Source organism: Periplaneta americana, chromosome 14, assembly GCF_040183065.1.
Source record: "Periplaneta americana isolate PAMFEO1 chromosome 14, P.americana_PAMFEO1_priV1, whole genome shotgun sequence".
Lineage (NCBI taxonomy): Eukaryota > Metazoa > Arthropoda > Insecta > Blattodea > Blattidae > Periplaneta > Periplaneta americana.
Window position 1 is genome coordinate 17,671,184 of NC_091130.1, and position 5,605 is coordinate 17,676,788.

Here is a 5,605-nt window from a genome sequence, read left to right on the forward strand (position 1 = left end):
TTATGTTTTTTTTTAGTAGGTTATTTTACGACGCTTTATCAACATCTCAGGTTATTTAGCGTCTGAATGAAATGAAGGTGATAATGCCGGTGAAATGAGTCCGGGGTCCAGCACCGAAAGTTATCCAGCATTTACTCATATTGAGTTGAGGGAAAACCCTGGAAAAAACCTCAACCAGGTAACTTGCCCCGACCGGGAATCGAACCCGGGCCACCTGGTTTCGCGGCCAGACTCACTGACCGTTACTCCACAGGTGTGGATTCTGTTATGGTAACAATAGTAAAGTTATTAGAGGAGAAAAATGTCGAACATGGAGTCAGGCCACAAAGGAAAAAACACTAGAAGAGAGGGATTCGATCCGGTGCTGTGGATTGAACTTCGGCGTAGCTCAGTGGTTAGAGCGCTTGGTATGTAGAACCAAGGACCCGGGTTCGATCCCCGGCGCCGGAGGAAATTGTTTCTCCTCTAATAACTATTACATCCAATTGTGACTTTGACATTTCTTAATTTTATCGAGATATTGTTCACCTGAAATCTGGACGTTGAAACAACTTTTATAGAAGTACAAATATTAAAAAGAATACCTAGAAAGACTAAGGGTATCAAATTGATACCCGTCGATATTATGCTGAATTGTTATTGGCATCTGGCTGTTGTACAGCACAATAAATAATAAATAAATTAATACATAAATAAATAAATAAATAAATAAATAAATAAATAAATAAATAAATAATAGTAAAAGGTAAAGGTATCCCCGTCACACGCCATGAATGCACTTGGGCATGCAGTTAGAGCCACATGTTTTCCATAACCTCGGCAGTAGAATGAGGTGATGTGGTTGGCACCACGCTCTAACAGTCTTTTACCCCCGGTACTCAATTTTATAGGAGGCTGAGTGAACCTCGGGGCCGTTCTGGAAGCTTGGCAACGAGAAAATCCCGTCGCCACCTGGGATTGAACCCTGGACCTTTCAGTCCGTAGCCAGCTGCTCTACCAAGTGATGTACTTGGCCGCCATTAAATAATAGTAAATAAATAAATAAATTATTATTATTATTATTATTATTATTATTATTATTATTATTATTATTATTATTATTATTATTATTATTAAATCGCTCCGGTAAGGCCAGCAAATTGTACATAGCCAAAACAAAGCACGCTGAAGAACAAAGCCTTTCAATATATAGGATAGTAATGATCCTAACACAGACTGGTTGGTCATTATTACGTGCAATCTATATACCAAGACTGTCACCTTCTGAAATCCATACTAGTTTCATAATCACATCAATTAAGCCCCATAAAAGTGTACAAACAAAACCAGAGCGATGTAGATAAAATAAGCAATAACGGTTAGCTTTATTGGAGTGGATCTGAATCAACCTAATTACGAACATTATATAAAAAAAGAAGCTTTCAATAACCGGCATTCTCTGTCGAGTGCATTATGTAATTAAGTGCGAAATGCGATTAAATGGTCACTTCAACGACCAAATTAAACACGACCAAGAACCGAGCGCCGTGCTTTCAGGCGTAACTGCAGCGTCCGCCCAGCCAGCGTCGCTCTAATTCGAACTGGAGCGTCCCGATTTATACAGAGGAACGATTTGTTCGCTGTGGTACTCGGTTCGGTTCCTACTTCCGACGGGAGTCATTGAATCCCTCTCAACTGTGATATCTATGGGAACAAATATTCAAATATATTTGTAATACTTTGCAATACGTAATTATACATACACAGTGAGACATTTATGAAGTAAATCAAACATGTATTGAAACTAATCGATGATTACATAAACTTTAGAATTCGATTTATTTACACAATTGACGTTATAATCATTTCAAACTTGGAACTTACTTTAGAATGATCTTAAATACAATATAAACTTTAAAATATACAGTCCGTGTCCCTCTTTCCTCTTTAGCCTTGATAATAATACTAGGAAGTTGAAAAAACGTTAAATCACATTATATCATAAATGTCAATAAGTTTATTACGCACAACATATTTAACTTTATTTCAATCGGTAATTATGTTATGGAATTATAGGATGGGGTAGCTCATTTAAATCTAATTTTAATCCACTTTATTTATTACAGAAGAAAATAATTAAAATATGTCTTCATAAACCTATTGATTTTCCATCTCAGAATTTGTTTCTAGACTTTAATGTACTTAAAGTAAGACAAATTTATTATTATATTGTATTAATAAAATTCATACATAAAAATCGAAATACTTTTGAATTGTATTCTCATAGTTATGAAACAAAAGGTATGAATTCTTTAAGATTGTTTGAACCAAAATGCAACACTGTTACAGTACTTAATCATAGTAGTAATTTAGGCCCAAGAATATATAACAAATTTATATTTAAATATCCTAATCTTGTCAATTCTAATAGTTCTAGTATTAAATTTAAAAAGTTATGCATGGATTTTATAAAAATTGAAAAATTGTAAATTTAAATTTATATACTATAATTGCATAGTAGACATAAGACAAATTGTATTGTATACTTATTAATTTCAATTCAGGAATCCGACCCTGAGCACGAGTCCTCCTCTTTCAGGGGCGAGCTAAAGTTTTTTTCTGTATATATCATATGTTATGTTATAACTAGACTTCGTTGAATTGCCACACGCAGCATGCAATCAGGTTGCCGATGTACGGTAGTATAGAGGAGGTGAGCGGCCGCCCGCTCTCGTTGTATAAGCAGTTCATGTTAAGAGTTGTGACCGGTCCAAATAGATAGAGCAGCTACAGCTAATGTATACCTATGTAAGCACTTGTTTTTGCGTTATTGTGGTTGGAATAGCCAAAGCTTAACATTTGTTCAGTGCAGACAAGAATTCAATCAAGCATACCACAATGAGAGTGTTGCTGTTCCAAACAATTGCCCCTGGAATACCCTTGCCCCCGCAGCCAGTCTTGACCCGTTGGGGAACGTGGTTGGATGCTGTTAATTATTATCCAGAATATTACGGCAAAATAATGGAGGTAATTGATGCATTGGATAGCATAGATAGTTCCGCTGTTGCAGCTGTAAAATGATTGCCTTCTGAACAGCTATTGGAAGATATTCTGTTCATTGATTCTAATTGTAAAATCGTATCCAAAAGCATCATCCTGTCCACACCTGTGGAGTAACGGTTAGCGAGTCTGGCCGCGAAACCAGGTGGCCCGGGTTCGATTCCCGGTCGGGATAAGTTACCTGGTTGAGGTTTTTCCGGGGTTTTCCCTCAACCCAATATGAGCAAATGCTGGGTAACTCTCGGTGCTGACCCCAGTCTCATTTCACCGGCATTATCATCCTCATCTCATTCAGACGCTAAATAGCCTTAGATGTTGATAAAGCGTCGTAAAATAACCTACTAAAATAAAAAAGGCATCGTCCTATTAGAATCGTCTAAACTACAACTGTCAGAAGCCCTTAATATAGTGTATAAATTATCACAAACCGTTATCCAAAATAACAATTCACTAATTTCAGAAAAAGTGACATGTAAGTTGAGAAATATTATTGCTAAAAATTCTGCCTATTTACAACTTCGTGTTATAAATGTTGTATTATCAGGTCACGACAAGACGTCTGAAATTGATGTACTAAAAAGTAGTGACTTTCCGTTATTCAAATTGCACCTGTTACATCGTGTGATGTTGAACGTACATTTTCCCAATAAAAAAACTGTTTGAGTGACCATCGGAGGAGATTACTTTGCAGTCCCTCAAAATTTATGTACTGTAATTCTTCACAGCACATATTCAAGGATGATGTGAGTATATTACATTAAATTTTAAGAGTTGATATATCTCACTACAAAATAATTGTGTATTTATAAGTTTAGACATTTCCTACTTCAATGATCATTCATTATATTTCTTGAATGCAGAATACAGGTTTTATTGTAATTGAGTATACTTCTCAGTGTTTGCATCACAGGCATACAACATCCGTCGCACGTCCCCTTCTCATACAGTCCATACCGCGTGCGTAGTAAACCTTACGATTCTCGTGGCAATTCCACGAAGTCTAGTTATAATTATTAGCAAAATAATAAATAAATAAAATAAAAATATGTTTATGTAAAACATGTAATTACACTGTAATAATTTCGATGCTTTGTTATGGATAGTTTCAGAGAAAAGCTCGTAAGACTAGAAAAATTAAATTTATCGGACAACTGAAAAAAAGTTCATATTATATTTTTTTAAGTTATTGCTATGAAAAAATGTCACTTTGTTGACAAATGATATAAGTGTATTTCTACAGTATATATTTCTTTGAGGTACACTAGGACTGAATTTTTGGCCAAAATGATAAAAATAAATATTTGTTTTTTTACATAAATAATTATCTTATACAATTGTTTAACATTGTCCTATATTTACTACTTTTAAAGGTCAAGCGATCATTTTTAAAATGTCACACCCAAAAAATGCGTTTCCTCAAAACTAATGTTTTTGGTCAATAATAAAGTTCCTAGCGGAAACTTTGCATGAATACTCAGCATATTGCAATACAGAAAGCTGTGCATGGAATCAGCTCTTCACTGAAAACTTTTCACGATATGAATTTTTAACTTCTAAAAATTAAAGAAAATTAACAAGCAAAAATTAAAATTTGTAAAAAATTTTTTTATCTCATGAATCAATTCTCAAATTTATCATTTTCTTTATCATGAAAACATCAGGAATGTTTTGAAATTACGCATAATTTAATATATTAAAATACGTAAAAATTAGGCCTAATATGTAAGGAACTAATGAATGAAATTTGATGAAATTTGGTATATGGTTATTTAAAGGTACAGACACAACAAACTCGCCGAATTTGAAATAAATGAATAAAACACCTCAAAAGTTCAAAAGCTCAGTCCCATTGTCCCTTAAAATCAGAACATTAAAAATAACATATTGTGGCACCCGTCTGGAATATTCTGGTCGCGTCGGGGAATCGCGCTCGCATCTGGCGAGAAGGAAGGCGCGGGGAAACGGAAACACGAACCCCTGACGCTAGCCGAGGTACGGAGCAAGGGGGGGGGGAGAAAAGCTACTATGATTGGGCGGAAGTAAGGACGCATCGAGACGCGGATCTCTCTGGAAGATTCTGAAAACCGCGCGAATCGAAGATTCGAGAAGTTATGGTGTAATAAATAAAAGCGCTAGTGGCAAACAAGAAAACAATCAGTCTTGAGTCTTCAAGTCTACGAGTGAGGCTTCGAGCGAGCAAGGACGCCACCCTTCGAGAGCATCTGAAACACCGGGGTTCGACGTGCAGAGAATCGCAACGTGTTGTGGGCCGTAGCCGGAAGATCAGGGTTCGACGTGCAGTGAACTTGAGTGAGTCCGTAACTGTGGCAGTGTCCAGGCGAGCGCGACGCATCCGGAAGACCTGAGTTCGATGTGCAATGAACTTGAACAGTTAGCTAGAAGAACTAGCCAAGGCGAGCGAACTGTTAACTGAGAACTGATAGTTTTGTTCTGCACATAGTGCATTGTGAATATTAATTGAAATTAGGAGTACATTGTTGTTATTCTCAATAATACACGTCGTGTATTGCCATTGTCGTTGTATGGAGTGCAATAACGACTATTG

The 5,605-nt window shown here is 36.1% G+C and overlaps 1 non-coding gene across 1 annotated transcript; it reads left to right on the forward strand.

Moving 5' to 3' along the window:
• The first annotated feature begins 377 nt into the window (after positions 1 to 377).
• On the forward strand, positions 378 to 450 carry TRNAY-GUA (transfer RNA tyrosine (anticodon GUA)). The gene has a single exon. It is a non-coding gene; the product is annotated as a tRNA-Tyr (tRNA).
• The last annotated feature ends 5,155 nt before the right edge of the window (positions 451 to 5,605 follow it).